This window comes from Neofelis nebulosa, chromosome 1 (assembly GCF_028018385.1).
Source record: "Neofelis nebulosa isolate mNeoNeb1 chromosome 1, mNeoNeb1.pri, whole genome shotgun sequence".
NCBI lineage: Eukaryota > Metazoa > Chordata > Mammalia > Carnivora > Felidae > Neofelis > Neofelis nebulosa.
Window position 1 is genome coordinate 17,218,045 of NC_080782.1, and position 15,766 is coordinate 17,233,810.

At 38.5% G+C, this 15,766-nt stretch overlaps 1 non-coding gene across 1 annotated transcript; it reads right to left on the bottom strand.

Annotated features, from left to right (window-relative positions):
* Window positions 1-7,131: 7,131 nt before the first annotated feature.
* Window positions 7,132-7,295, bottom strand: LOC131490042 (U1 spliceosomal RNA). Its single transcript, XR_009250920.1, has one exon. It is a non-coding gene; the product is annotated as a U1 spliceosomal RNA (small nuclear RNA).
* Window positions 7,296-15,766: the final 8,471 nt, after the last annotated feature.

Sequence of the window (15,766 nt, forward strand, 5' to 3'; positions counted from 1 at the left end):
CTGAACCACCCAGGCACCCCATTCTCAGCCTATTGATAATCATTTTTATAGCGAGAACTGTCCTTGTAGCTTTGTCTTTAAAACATAACTGTAAGGTATTGAGAATCAGCTGTTCTTTTATTATTTATTTATTTTTAAGTAATCTCAACACCCAACATAGAGCTTAAACTCACTATCCCAGATCAAGAGTCACATGCTCTACCAACTCAGTCAACCAGGCACCTGCCCTTCTTGTGGTTCTTATTATGATTGCAAGATACCCTCAGCAATAACCATCAGGAAACTGAAAGAAAAAAAAAAAAGGTTTATTACTTACAAATCCTGGAATTTATACTCGGGGTCATACAGGATCACAGGTAAACACAAAGAGAAAAAGGAGTAAAGACTTGGAATTCTGACTTTATGGGGTTTGAGGATTTTATTGCCAGGTTTCTTGGCAGGGATATAAAGCATGGGAGGTAAAACAACAACAACAACAAGAACAGCAACAACAGCAAAATCACAAATGGCCCAAAGGGTCAGTTATCAAAATTAACCAGGATCTCTAAAACAAAGGAAGCTCAGTGGACAGAGGTGGCCTGACCTTTTATCTAGGCAGTGGTGGGCCGTGTGTTTATTCAGATAGCCATCTTTGAAAACTTAAGTCATCATTTGCATTACAAAAAAGAAAAAAAAAGAAGAAACACCGTCAGAACTTACACTACTTTATCTAAACCCATCTGCTAAACATTTCCAACAGGAATCTTAAGTTTCAGCCCATTAAATTTCACAATTATTCATTTGGATCTTAATCTCTTTAGTGTTTTTTGTTTTTGTTTTTGTTTTTAAAGTTGCTTTTTTCCCACTACATCTATTAACAACCAAATGCCTTAGAAACCCACCTGCTCAATATGTAATCAGTCCGTGCCTTCTTAAATTTATTTATCAAATATTTATTGACTATGTATTATGTACCAACCTTTCTGTGATAAGCACTGGTATTAAAGCAGTTAGTAAAACAGAAGTGGTAGTTATACTCACTTAAATATGGGAGAAAAATGATGGCACAAAATTGCAAACACAGAAAAAAGCAGGTCAAGAGTGGAGAATATTATGTTGGGGGAATGGGGACATGGAGGGTGGCAATCCTGATATGTGCTTCTGGAATGGGCACTCTGAAAACTGAATGCAGAGGGGGGAATCAACCATGTAGAGTAAAGAAAATAGTCCTTGCAGTAAAGGGAAACAAAGAGGGAAAGGCAAGCTTACAGAATCACTTTGTGACTGAGTGAATACCTCAAGCAAGAGGGCCACTTGGGCCAGCAGAAAGTGGGACCTCAAGAATGAGCAGGTTAGTAGCTAGATCATGTTGAGGTTATTACTTGTGAAGAATGTCACAGTATCTTTATAAGTTAAATGATAAGGCACTGATAAGTGTAAATATTGAAGAGACAAGTCTGGAGGCTGTCTTGTAATTCCCAATGAGCGATGGACATGGAAGGAAATGAAAAATACATAGATATCCAGATATAGATATATTGCTACCTCTGGCGCTCTGAACTCTGACCCTCTGGATTTTTCCTGTAACAAATTTGAAACAACCGTTGTCCAAAATTCACAATGTCTGTTGAAAACATGCTATAATGAATTTGAATTTTCAAGTTTTATGGACTGAATGTTTGTTTTCCCCAAAAATGTATGGGTTGAGGACCCAACCCTAAAGTCAACTCAGGGATCATCAGGACTACCAATTCCACCACAGACCCAGGGCCAGTGGGTCTGAGGCTATTTCCTCCTCAGTATCCAGGGCTGGGGCCACCTGTTTCCGTGGCCTGGGAAGATCCAGTCCAGTATCACAGAGAAAGGCTGCCTTCACAGGCCACTGCATGAGCAGGACCCTCACAGACCGCAGAAGTGTCACAGAAATGCTACGGAGCTGAGAGAGTGACATTACTCCTCCAGTCGGTTTGCCTAGAGTGCTAATGGCCAAACCAAAGAGGATTATTCTCCAGCCTTAAAATCTAATGGAATTTGCCTTACTCATGTTTGGATTTGTGGGAGACAGGTCACCTTTGTTTTCTTTCCAGTTTCTCCCTGTTGAAATGGGAATGCCCATGCTTTTCTCGTCCTACTATTGTATCATAGAAGCTCACAACTTCTCTGGTTTCACAGCTATATAGGAATTTTGCCTCAGGTGAATCAGATCATGAGTCTCTTGCATATCTCATTTAGATGACATTTTTTAGATGAGACTTCAGAGTGTAAAATTTAGAGTTGACGTGGAGCATGTGGGTGGCTCAGTCAGTTGAGCATCTGAATTCAGCTGAAGTCATGATCTCGTGGTTCATGGGTTGGAGCCCCACGTTCAGCTCTGTGCTGAAAGCTCAGAGCCTAGAGTTTGCTTCGCATTCTGTGTCTCCCTCTCTCTCTGCCCCTCCCCTGCTCACGCACTCTCCACCTCTCTCTCTCAAAGATAAATAAATATATATATTTTTTAAATTAGAGTTGATGCTGGAATGAGTTAACACTTTGGAGCTGTTGGGACAAGAATAATGCATTTTGCATGTGAGGGTATGAATTTTGGTGAGCCAGGGGAGAAATGTCCTGGACAAAATGTTTGTGTCTCGCAAAGTTCATATGCTGCAGCTCTAACCCGCAGTGTGACTATACTTGAGGATAGGGTCTTTGTGGAGATAATAAGGTTAAATGAGGTCATAAGGGTGGAACCATAATCCCATAGGACTGGAGATTATGAGAAAAGGAATAGAGATCAGGACTAACTGTCTTTCCATGTGCACACAAGGTGTGTGAGGACACAATGAGAAGGTGGTCATCTATAAGCCAGGATGAAGGCTTTCACCAGAAACCAAGCCCACTGGAACCGTGATCTCAGATTTCAAGTCTCTATCTATGAAAGAATAAATTTCTGTTGTTCAAACTACCCGGTTTATGGTCATCAAAACATCTAGTTGTGTACATGTTTGGGGGAAACTATGTAGACAGCTCTGCACACAGAGTGCTACTATCCTCCCCATTAGAATCAATCTCATCTTTAGTTCTTAAAATAGTTTGTTCATTGTGGCTATAATCTTTCCTACATTAATAAACTGTAAAAATATCTTCTTTTTTTTAAATTTTTTTTTAACATTTATTTATTTTTGAGACAGGGAGAGACAGCATGAATGGGGGAGGATCAGAGAGAGAGGGAGACACAGAATCTGAAACAGGCTCCAGGCTCTAAGCTGTCAGCACAGAGCCTGACGCGGGGCTCGAACTCACGGACCGCGAGATCATGACCTGAGCCGAAGTCGGATGCTTAACCGACTGAGCCGCTCAGGCGCCCGGATATCTTCTAAGCACTTGCAAGTATCAGTAAAGAAAGTAACTGAGCTGGGATGCCTGGGTGGCTCATTCGGTGAAGCATCTGACTCTTGATTTTGGGTCAGGTCATGATCTCATGGTTCGTGGGTTCAAGCCCCATGTCAGGCTCTGTGCTGACAGGGTGGAGCCTGCTTGGGATTCTCTCTCTCCCCCTCTCTCTGCCCCTTCACTTTCTTTCCCTCTCAAAATAAATGAATAAACTTAAAGAAAAAAAGAAAGAAAGAAAGAAAGAAAGAAAGAAAGAAAGAAAGAAAGAAAAGAAAGCAACTGAGCCTGAGAGACATAGAAAGGCTCACACATTAGAAATAGGTTTGATAGGGTAAAATACATTGAAAGAGATTAAACCTAAAAGTCTAAGGCTGGGAGTACATAAATACCAACTACCAGAGGTGCGATGTTTCCAGAATAATGGTTATATGGATATTTTAGGGTCTTTTGCTAGCAAAATTGGTTGGGGTTTTTGAATAGGTTGGGATGGCAATTATTATCCCCTTCTTTTAAAAGGACAGAATGGAATAGAAGCCCTCATGACACAGCATTTAACTATTCCACTTTGTGCTTCAAGGGTGCTGTTGACCCATATAATGAGAGAAAACTATATTTTGTAAATAGAATATGAAAATCTTTCTGATGGATTTCATGAGGAGTTATTAATGAGAATATTTAAGAGAAAAATTTTGTAGATTTTTCTCATTTGTGTGCTTGCTTAATTTTCTACTGAGATTGAACAAACAGATGGTTCTCTGTACTGAAAACTGAGCTTTCTGAGGAAAAAATAAGTATCACTTCCTTGGGTATCACATATAATGTTTCTCTTCTTCCCCTTTGCCACTTCCATTGTTTAGGGACTTACTATATTTTATAGCTATACACTACTACTTTGGTCACAACTGAGATGCCTAAATCCTAAGCTTTAATTCCTATATTAAGGTTTTTGTGTCAGAATGATATTTGAATTCCAGGTCTAAAACTTCATAGCTCTATGAATTGAGAAAGCCATGTAACTCCACTGAAATTTAACTTCCTTGCATGAAATGGAATAATAATGAGCACCTTGCAGAGTTGTTAGAAGAGGATATATATAAATGCACCAATTTTAATACCTGGTGTATATTTGCAGAATTGGTTTCCACAGGAATATATATATATATATATATATATATATATATATATATTTTTTTTTTTTCATTCACCTATATGAATCCTGACTGCACATATTTTCCAATTTTATCTTCTTCTTAAGATAAACCTTAAGTACTCTAATTTGTAACAATTTATGCTTTTTACAGAGTATCTAGTATTTACTATCTAAATGATTCAATTTGGCTTTTAGGCATATGCTTTCTCTAGATATTTATTTGATTGGAACACAAAATTGCATACCTATATTAGTCTACAGTTCAGTCAAAAACTAGTATTTCCCCATCACACACATACACACTATAAATAGCTTTTCTTAAACGAATACTTATAATCTCAAATGACCAAAAGAGATGCATCATTTTATTTTCCTTTATATACACAGAAAGACAATTGTGGACTTCAGTAAAATTGTTTCCAGTCCCAGAAGGACAGCTGAGGTTAGCTATTGTGATTTCTTCAGAGATTCAAATCTTAAGCACTTGTTAAGCATGGATAACACATGTCTGTCTATGAATTATGGACCAAATCCCATGGTAAACACCAAAGACAATGCAAAATCAACACCATCATCATCATCATCATCATCATCATCGATGTGTAGGACCAAAAAGATGACATAATTGGCGAGAACTGGGGAAAGTGTTGGCATTTCCCTCTTACTACTGTGTAGTTCAGAGTAAATTTTTTTTTAATGTTTATTTATTTTTCAGAGAGAGAGAGAGAGAGAGAGAGAGAGCCAGAGTACACAGGGGAGAGATAAAGAGAAAGGGAGAGAGAGAATCCCAAGCAGGCTTCAAGCTGTGAGCACAGAGCCTGATGCAGGGGTTCAAACTCATGAACTGTGAGGCCATGGCCTGAGTTGAAATTAAAACTCGTGCATTCAACCAAGTAAACCATCCAGATGCCACTCTTCTAATGCTCTATTTTTAATATTTGAACTAACACTGCTAATTTTTAAAGGGTTCTATTTTTTTAAATGGATGTTATGTAAAATTGGTTGATTAATGATGACATTATCAACCATGCAGTTCTTTTTTTTTTTTTTTTCAAGTTTATTTATTTATTTTGAGAGAGAAAGAGCAAGAGCGAGCCGAGGAGGGGCAGAGAGAGAGGGAGAGAGATTGAATCCCAGGCAGGCTCTGCACTGTCAGCACAGAGCCCCAGGCAGCACTGGAACTCACAAACCCTGAGACCACAACCTGAGCCAAAACCAAGAGTCTGATGCTTAACCGACTGAGCCGCCCAGGCGAATTTTAACCTCCATTCATCTCAGCCTTCAAGAAACATAGTTCAGGTGAAGAAACAGAAGTGGCACACGGTGAAAATTAAACAAAGGGCCCTACAAACATCAAGTTTGCAGTATCTCATGGGAAGGAGGCCAGCAATTCTTCCTCAGTAGCTTCTTATCGTTATCCATAATGGAAAATAATAAACAAGCAAACAAACCAATAAAAACCCCAGAACCACCTTCTTATGTCTTACTACAATATATCACTGGTAGGTTTTCTTTTCATCAGAACCTGTTCCGAAACAGGAAACAAAAAACTTGGGAGGAAGAAACGCTTCTATTACTTCTAAACTTGGTCATAATTATTTTCCTGTAACAATTATTATTTCTCCTAGCAGGAGGCAACCAGCATACACACTATTTTTATGTGTTTTCATCCAGGCTTTTTTTTTCCCCAAACATATAGTTTATTTTTATTTTGAAACGCTACATATATACTTTTAAATTTTCCAGGTTTCTTGTGCAATTTTAATTAAATTTCTTTCTATGTTTTTCTTTTATTTTGTAAACATTATATAAGTAATTCATAATATACAAAGCACATTATACAATAAAATTATAAAAAACTCTGGGAATTTCAGAATATTTTTTGAAATATCTCTTTACAAGTGGAAGGAAAGGTTACATTCATTGTTTAACAGTTTTTCTTACATATTCTCCCAAATTATATTTTGCTAAATGCTTTATAACAACTTAGACTCCATACAAAGTATAATAGAGCATCTGTTATTGTACTTTTAATATATTTACTAATCCCATAAGTGAGATATAATATTTTATTGAGTACTAGCAAACATAAAAATATTCCTTTATTTTACATTTTATTTTATTTTGTATTTTGTTTTATGCGATTTTATTTTATTTTATTATTACTTTAAAGTTTATCTTGAGAGAGAGAGAGCATAAGCAGGGGAGGGGCAGAGAGAGATGGAGAGAAAGAATCCCAAATAGGCTCCCCCACTGTTAGTGCAGAAGAGCTCGGCACTGGGCTGAAACTCACAAACTGTGAGATCATGACCTGAGCGGAAATCAAGAGTCGGAAACTTAACCCACTGAGCCGCCAAGCGCCCCTCTGTATTTAAATCAATTATGTTTCTATGAGCTCTTCCTTGCTTTTCTTTTGGTATCATCATGCTTTTCTTAACCACGAAAGGGCATGATTTAATCTTAGTCACATTTCTTATTTGTTGACATGCCGTTATATTCTTACAGTTGACATAGATATTTTAAGTTATACATTTAAGTGCCTTACTCTTTCTTTTTATATTTATTGTATTTTAAAAACGTCATCTATATATTCTTTTTTTGTTGTTCTTTTTTTTTTTTTTTTTTTTTTTTTCCAGGGGAAAGCGCGAACGCAGTTCCCCACTACCACAAATTATGCAGTGGAGTTTCCCACATTTGGGGAAATCGCAGGGGTCAGCACATCCGGAGTGCAATGGATAAGCCTCGCCCTGGGAAAACCACCTTCGTGATCATGGTATCTCCCCTGCCAGGTAAGTATTTTTTTGTTCTATTTTTTAATCCACCCAACAACAAGCTGTCTTTAAAATACCTAAAACAATCATATAAACTACTAACCCGGGTGTTTAATTTATAAAAGGTTTTGTGAAAGCATATGTGAATATGTGTGTATGTGTGTGTACTCGTAGTATAATTCAAGTGGCATTTTGACATAGTGCATATAATATGCTTTGAAACAAAAATAAATAAGTAAAGATTCTAAGTAAAATACTCTATTATTAAATTTATCTTGGAATAAAATTATTATAACATGTTCAAATAGAAGTGTGGGTATTGAAAAGAAATAATATGCATACTATTTGATCAATATTTACCACTTCTAAGAATTTACTTGAGAAAATAATATAATAATTGTTCAAAACTCTTCATCTTTATAATTCATAAATGACTGAACATGTTTGCAACCATTTTCAATATAACAACAAAAAATACATACCAATATACAATTAATTAAAGTAACATATGACCATATTAATAAATACTAGGGGTGCCTAGTTAGCTCAGTTGGTTAAGCATCCAACTTTTGGTTTTGGTGCATGTCATGATCTCACAGTTCATAGGTTCAAACCCTGTGTTGGGCTCCCCACTGCTGGTGTGGAGCCTGCTTGGGATTCTCTCTCTCTGTCTCTCTCTGCCCCTCTCCCACTCACACTCTTTCTCTCAAAATAAAGAAATAATAAAACTTAAAAAAAAAAGAAACACTACTCAACTATTAAAACATATTTAGATAAATTTATATTCATATAATAATTATAATAATAATACCTAATATTTATATGATACTTACTATACAATAGTCATGGTTCTAAGGACTTTACTTACTATAACTTTTTTAATCCTAACAACAGTAAAAAGTAAGACTATTCTATCACCAAGATTATACTGCTTCTAGAATCCAGGATTCTAATCCAAGGTCTTTGATTCCAGAGTCCAGGGTCTTAACCCCTTTAATGCACTGAGAAAAATCAAGTTAAATTAAAATACCTGTGTTGTAGTTATATTTTTGCTTTGGAAAAAATAAGTAAGAAAATAGCATACACAACCAAAATTAAACTATGTATATATAGTATAGAGAGAAGAAGAAGAAGAAGAAGAAGAAGAAGAAGAAGAAGAAGGGGAAGGAAGAAGAGGAGGAGGAGGAAGAGAAGAAGGGGGAGGAGGAGGAGGAGGAGGAGGAGGAGGAGGAGGAGGAGAAGAAGGATAAGGAGAAGAAGAAGAAGAAGAAGAAGAAGAAGAAGAAGAAGAAGAAGGAGGAGGAGGGGGAGGAGGAGGGAGATGAGGAGGGAGAGGAGGAGAAGGGCAAGGAGGAGGAGGGAGAAGGAGGGGAGTAAAAGGGGGAAGGGTAGGAGGGGGAGAGAGAGGAATTCATGAGGAAATTAAAAGAAAATAATAATGTTTATTTTTGAGTGGGGGGAGGAGCAGAGAGAGGGGGGAACACAGAATACAAAGCAGACTCCAGTCTCCAAGCTGTCAACGCAGAGTCCGATGCGGGGCTCAAACTCATGAGCCATGAGATCTTGACCTGAGCCGAAGTTGGACCCTTAACTAACTGAGCCACTAGGTGCCCCATGAGCAAAGTGTTATTAAAGTCTTAAAAAATGTTCACCAAAAATTAATGGTAGAGACATATGGATGGTGGAATTTATACTGATTTTTTTCTTTATATTTATCTGTCCTAATGAAATTGTGGACAACTATCCCATTAAGTGCAGCTGGACCAATTTAAAACCCACAAATATATCATGTGGATAGGAATAGTTCCAGACACTCAGAAAAGAAAGGAAGGATTCTCCAAGAGGAAATTTAGCCACAGGATTCAGAAACACTGACTGCAAGCTTGTGATAATGTTTTTCAAACACTGTTTTTCAAATCTAGATAGTGGCCTAGATAGAATTTCAAGTTCCTCCGAGGATAAGGCTAAGACAGCCTAAAGTTTGTATGAAAAGTTTTATAAGTTTCTACTTCATGTGATTTGTTTTACCTCACTGTTGTGAGCTGAGTTGTGTCCCTGACAAATTCGTATGTGGAAGTCCCAATACCCAACACTTCCAAATATAATTGTGATGGTTAATTTTATGTGTCACTTGACTGGCCTAAAGGATGCCCAAACAGGTAGTAAAACATTACTCTTGGGTGTGTCTGTGAAGGTGTTTCTAGAAGAGATTAGCATTTGAGTCAGTAGACTAAGTAAAGAAAATCTCCCTCACCGAAGCACTAAGGCATCATCCAATCTATTGAGGTCTGAATAGAACAAAAAGGCAGACAAAAAGTGAATTTGCTCTTTGATTGAGCTGTGACATCCATCTTCTCTTGCCCTTGAGCATCACTCCCCTGGTTCTTTTGCCTTAGATCTTGGACTAAATTACACCATCAGCTTTCCTGAGTTTCAAGCTTGCAGCTGGCAGATCGTGTGACTTCTCAGCCTCCATAATCACTTTCTATAGAATCCTTCATGATGTCTCTCTCTTTCTCTCCCTCCCTCTCTTTATCCCCTTAGTTCTGTTTCTCTGGAGAACCCTGACTAATATAGTGACCATAACTATATTTAGAGATAAGGTCTTTAAATATGTGACTAAGTGAAAATGAAGGCATTAGGGTGGAGCCCAAGGCCTTTAAGACCGGTATCCTTATAAAAAGAGGAAGACATTGGTATTAGAGTGGCAGTCGGTTAGTTTCTAATAGGACACCTGGAGGTCAACAACAAGGAGGATGTTATGACCAGCTATCTGGAAAGTCAGCGGTCTGTCCTGCCAACACTCTACAAAAAGCCAAATCAAATTATACAGGCCCCAAATGGTGGTGCCATGACAGGAAATCCCTGACCAAATAAGGAAGAAAAAGCATGAAACTTTGCATCTCCACTTCAAGTAATAAATATTCCACCTTCTAGTTAACAACTGTCAATAAAAGTTACGAACTCAACTCCTATGCTGCACAGATCGCTCTCTCGCTCGCTCTCTGTGTCTCACGTTCACTCACTCCCAAATCTCTAGAGTATTCTTTTGCTTTAATAAACTTTCACACTTTCCTTCCCTCCACCCCCCATCTCTCTCTCTCTCTCACTGTCTCTGTCTCTTTTCCTACCTCACCTGCTTGCGAACTCTTGGTCTCTCCCTCAAAAATAAAAATAAAAAAATAAAAATAAATAAATGAATAAATGAACTAAAATAAACTATCCCACTTGTTTCACTAGTCCACTGTGTTGCACATCTGTCTTTGAATTTTTTCTTGTGATAAGACCAAGAACCTTCAGCAACACCTTTGGGATGCTCTGGATGGAGGCCCCAGGGCAACACAGGGAGATGCTCCCACAGGGAAGACCATGTGAAGAGGCCTCATGAAGGCTGCTATCTTTGAGCCAAGGAGAGAGACCTCAGAAGAAAGCAACCCTACTGGCACCTTGATCTTCAACTTCCTGCCTCTGAACTGTTGAAAAATAAATTTTTGTTGGGGCGCCTGGGTGGCTCAGCTGGTTAGGTATCTGACTTCAGCTCAGGCCATAATCTCATGGTTTGTGAGTTCAAGCCCCACATCGGACTCTGCTGTCAGTACGGAGTCCAGTTCAGATCCCCTGTACTCCTCTCTCTCTGCCCCATCCCCCAGCATGTTCTCTTTCTCAAAGTAAATATATAAACTTAAACAAAATGAAAACTAAAAATTTCTGTCATTTGAGTCACTCTGTGTGTGATCTTTTGTTATAACAGCCATAGCAAATTAATACACCCATGAATGGAGTTCATGTTACTTGAGGGAACTTCTTCTCAGAAGCGCCATAGAACGTGATATTGGATTAAGAACATACTACAAATATGAGTTGATTGACTTTAGTTCTAGAGGAATAGTTCTCAGTTACAGTCTCCAGAACAGCATCGTCAGTCTCATCTGGAAACTTTTTAGAAATGCATATTTTTGAGCCTCAAGACACTATAGAATCAGAAACTCTGGGAATGGGCTGGAACATCTGTTCGACAAGCCCTCTGGGTGATATGAAACACTTTAGAGTTTGAGAACAAGTGTGTCAAATGTTCCAAACTAGGGACCAGGCATGTGACATCCATGAGTGATGCAGCCCAGGTGTAAGTCAGCAGGAAAAGTCTGGCATCTGTTATCTTAGCACACTAGTGACGCACACGTCTCCACTGAGGTCATGGCCAGATATGCCAAAGAGCTAAGATGAAATGGTCTTTATTTTTCTAAGGTATACAAGCAAAATAGATGTGTAGATGGATACTTCATGATTTTTCAACAGTGGTGGCCAATTCTAATAACTGTTGCCTGAGCAAACAAAACAGGCTTACAGGACCTTTTCATCCTGTGGTAACCTTTCATTAAAGTCAAGGGGTTTGGAGGAGGGGAGGGTGAGAAAACATTTGTTTCCGTTTCGCCTATAAGATGTTCTTCCTACTGGATTCAAAGAGAGGAAGAAGAAATTGAAAAAAAAATTAGCTTTTTGTTTCCGTTAATGATTTGTATGTGTGTTGTAGTCGAGATTTAAATATACTGGGTGCATATAAGCTCTCACTCTGCAGATACACAGAGTTTGCACTGGTTTTTGTCCAGTGCTCTGATTATCCCAGGGCAGAGCCTGGCTTTGGCTCCTTTTCAGTCGAGGCGGGCATGTCTTTAGCAGCGTGTCTCAGGTGGGCTGAGGTCTGTTTTCAGAGCCCATGACCCACAGAGTGACACTCCCCCTGCCATCTGTGACTTGTACATAGGGATTTAAAGATGGAGATGTGCTGACTGAGGCAGTGTCGGCTCCGCTGACCATCTGCTACAAGTGCTGGAAGCAGCGCTGGTCATATTCAATCTTCGAGTGAAAGTCTGAATTAGCTGGCATGAGTTTCCTACTGAATAGCTGGGCCCCCCCTTTGAATACCGCTTTCTAGTGCAGGACCAAACCTGGGTTTCTGGACGCCGTTGTTTGCTTGCTGGAAGGAATTTTTTTGGCACCTTTTCAAAATGAATGCAGAGAGGGAAGAATGAAAGTGTTGTGTTACTAAGTTCTTAAAGCTCACAAAGTAGGAACATTTCCAGGTATCCTAAACAACTTGTCTCTGCCCCGATCTGCACCCCTATTCCCACCCCAGAGCTATAGCTGAGGGCGTGAAGATGATGTTTTCTGCTAAAAACACTACTATCATCATTGGTTACTGGAAGAACATAACGTGAAGTCACTTTAAGGGAATGATATTGGGGCGCCTGGGTGGTTCAGTCGGTTGGGCGTCCGACTTCAGCTCAGGTCATGATCTCACGGTTCGTGGGTTCGAGCCCCGAGTCGGGCTCTGTGCTGACAGCTCGGAGCCTGGAGCCTGGAGCCTGCTTCTGCTTCTGTGTCCCCCTCTCTCCACCCCACCCCTGCTTGTGTTCTGTCTCTCTCTGTCTTTCAAAAATGAATAAACATTAAAAAAAAGGAAATGATAAAAAGTGAGGTTTTTCTGAGTAAATCTATAAAAATAATTACATAATGCCTAAATACCTAAACTATTATGCTCAAATATGACAGTTTATTTAAATCAGTGAAATCATATCTTCAGTACTTCATTTTGGATAAATTTTACTTTGCATTTTATTTTTTTAATGCTTTAGTGTTATTTATTTTTGAGACAGAGAGACAGAGCACAAGTGGGTGAAGGGCAGAGAGAGAGGGAGACACAGAATTAAAAGCAGACTCCAGGCTCTGAGCTGCACTGAGCCTGTGCAGTCAGCACAGAGTCCAATGCGGGGCTCAAACCCGGGAACCATGAGTTCATGACCTGAGACAAAGCTGGACGCTTCACCGACTGAGCCGCCCAGGTGCCCTGGATAAATTTTATTTTATAATCTAAGTTATTGATTATATTTAGAAACAGTCATTAATTAATTAGACACTTGGAAATTATTACCTTTAGGATAAAAGGGAAAATATTAGCTTAGAGGGATAAGCCACAGATCAAAAGTATGAAAGACTTGGGGGTCACCTGGATGGCTCCATCCTGATATCAGCTCAGGTCATCATTAAAGGGTTTTCCTCTCTCAGTCATGAGATCGAGCCCCACACGAGGTACCACGCTGAGCATGGAACTGGCTTGGGAATCTCTCTCCTTCTCTCTCTGCCCCTCCCTTGCTTGTGCTGGCTCCCTTTCAAAATAAATTTAAAAAAAAAAAAACATTTCTAAAAATATTATAGACTTGGAATTCAAACTCTATCCTGTCTTAATCCAAACAATAAAAATGGTAGTGTTTTTCTCCACAATTAAGTCATAACGTTCCTAAACACACAAATCCCACAAGAGTCACATAATTTTATATGGCTTATAACTTACTTTATTAACTCGTTTCCAAATTCATCAGTAGACTCATCTCTAAAAAGGCTGTTCTAAACACTCCTCGTCTGATTAGAAAGGAAATCACCCCTCTTCCGAATTCCAATAGCGTTTGCTAACTATAGTACCTTCCCCTGGTTTTCTTTATAGACTTCAGACTCGGATTAGTTACTCTGTTTAATTTTCAGCAGATTTACTATTGTGTAAAAGGAGAAACATGAGATTAACATCTTGAGCATGTAGTAGATGAGAAAGAAAACAGCTCCTCAATAGCATATTTTCTGTGGATTTCTATCCTATAAGAAATTGTCTCTTTCTGTGACATTTGTGGCATTTCTGAAGTTTCTGTTTCTCTCTCAACTACTGTTAACCTGAAATCAGCATGTGCCAAACTCAAAAAGAAGAACAAGTTGAGTTGAGTTCCTAAAATAACTGAAATTGAATGTGCCAGGACTCGCCATTGTTGAGATGGAAAGATTCTGAGGAGGAACTCTGTCTCTCTAATCATCGGGACCACATGATACAACCTAAACTTTTACATCTCAGGCAATAAAACGTTTCTTTTTATTTCACTTTTCCAAAGATAGCGGTGACTGAATAGATCTTCAGTATTTAATTTCCAAGGGAAAAAAACAAAACAAAACAAAACAGTACTTTGTGTATCATATGGGTTTTTCTGTATAAAACCTGACCTTCAAATGTAAGTTTCCAGTATCCTTTTAAGCAGTCTTTTTGAAGTTTGCCAATTTATGACTATGACTTCTTTCCTCTCCTTCAGGTCATGATGTTTCATTTTTCTAAATTAAGGGTCGCCTGAGCACACTCAAAGCTCTTGGATAGGGTTTAGGGTTTACTCATGTAGAAAATAAGTACTTAGATCTTGATATTTTAAGAAGTTGTGTGGCAGATTGAGTCTCTGGCTTCTCTCAATGGAATTATTATAAAACGCAAATTCAATATTATAAATTGTGAGCCTTAGTCTTTTTGTCACCATAAGTCTCTGTGTTTACTTCTCTTTCAGGAGAATGGGATGAGAGTTCTAGGAACTTCTCCTTCATGATATATCTCATACAGTCTTTTCTCCAAGTCTTAGTTTATGCAAGTCAATAATAGTGCCTACCTCTGAAGGTTATCATAAAAATTATATATGATTTTATGTACAAAATCCCTACTTAAACAAAATAAGAGATCAAAGAATAGTAATTGTTTTTACTGTTATTATCATTCATCAGATGTAGCACAATCTGGTCCTGCAGAATAAGACTATGTTATATTAATCTATGGCTATATAATGACTTACCCCAAAGAAAAACCATTTCAGTTCCTTATGATTTTTTTTTTTTAGATTAGGAAATTCAGATAAGCCAGGGCAGCAATGACTATGTCTTCTCTGTAGTATCTGAGATCTTGGCTGGGATAGCTGGAGTGGTTGTGGTCAGCTGAGATTACTCAACTTAGGTCTAAGTCAGAGTCTCAGTTGCACTGCCGTCCAGATTCCTCAGTTCTGTTCCATGTTGCATCTCTGAGTAGCTTGATTGAGCTTCCTTCCAATGTGGTAGCCTTGGGAAAGTGGGATTTGCTATATGGTGCGTGTCTTTCCCCAGAAACTGCTGAACTTCTTACACTTCAACTACCAGACCTGAAATAACATGAAGGGTGCAAACTTGCAACTGGTAGATAAATAAATCTCCTGGAATAAATCCTGGAGATTAAGTGAATATAAACAACACTATCGTATTATAGTACTCAAACGTCATAAGAGACTAGATCCTAATTGTTCTTACCGCAAAAAAAGAAATGATAATTATAGGATGTGATATAGGTGCTAATTCTTGCTACAATGGGGATCATATTACAATATATAAACAGACCAAGCTAGCATGTCGTACACCTTAAACTTACACAGCACTATATGTCAAATACATGTCAATTGTAAATAACTGAATAAATAAGTAACCAGATCTGACATGTGGACAGCATCAGTGACTCACATTATGTTAACGAAAGCAAGTAACAAGCCAGCCCAGGTTAAGGGTAGGTGAAACAGACTCTAGGTTTTGATTGAATATAATTGCCTGCATACATGGGGTGGGAAGGATTGAATAGTGGTTGTCTTGAGAGGATGTCTGCCACAGATTTCTAAACTTA